Consider the following 454-nt stretch of genomic DNA (forward strand, 5'->3'; position numbering starts at 1 on the left):
CCCAGGGTGCATGGGTGAGCGCGGGGTGTGCTGGCAGGGCACCAAACAACCCCCCAGGCCATGGCTTCCAGTCAGAAACAGCCCCTCATTGCATCCCCACCTCGGGAAACGCCGCGAACGAAGTCTCCGGTGGGGAGAGCCGAGCCCCGGGGCTGCGAGGCGCGGCCTGGCCACAGGGAGGCCCCGCAGCCCTTGCGAGGCCCCGTTCCCGCCCTCACCGCCCGCCGCAGCCGCTCGCCTCAGGGTGGCAGCGGCGGGCTCCCCTCAGAGAGGGCTGCGGATCCCCGCAGGTCCGGGGTTGTTCTTCAGCTTCCCCCGCTCATGGATGACACCTGTGAAAAGGAGGGAGAGGGCAGCTGCAACTGCCATCCCCTTTGCTACTCCCAATGCCCAAGGTCTGAGCTTGTTTGTGGTAGTGCCCTTCAGAGAGGCTGCGTGGAGAGGTGGTGCAGTC

At 67.6% G+C, this 454-nt stretch overlaps 1 protein-coding gene across 1 annotated transcript in view; it reads left to right on the top strand.

Annotated features, from left to right (window-relative positions):
• LOC104539837 (beta-glucuronidase-like) overlaps window positions 1-454 on the top strand; it is a gene marked incomplete at its 3' end in the record, with an annotated part of 7,335 nt that overhangs the window by 3,222 nt on the left and 3,659 nt on the right.

This window comes from Mesitornis unicolor, unplaced genomic scaffold (genome assembly GCF_000695765.1).
Source record: "Mesitornis unicolor isolate BGI_N332 unplaced genomic scaffold, ASM69576v1 scaffold43364, whole genome shotgun sequence".
Lineage (NCBI taxonomy): Eukaryota > Metazoa > Chordata > Aves > Mesitornithiformes > Mesitornithidae > Mesitornis > Mesitornis unicolor.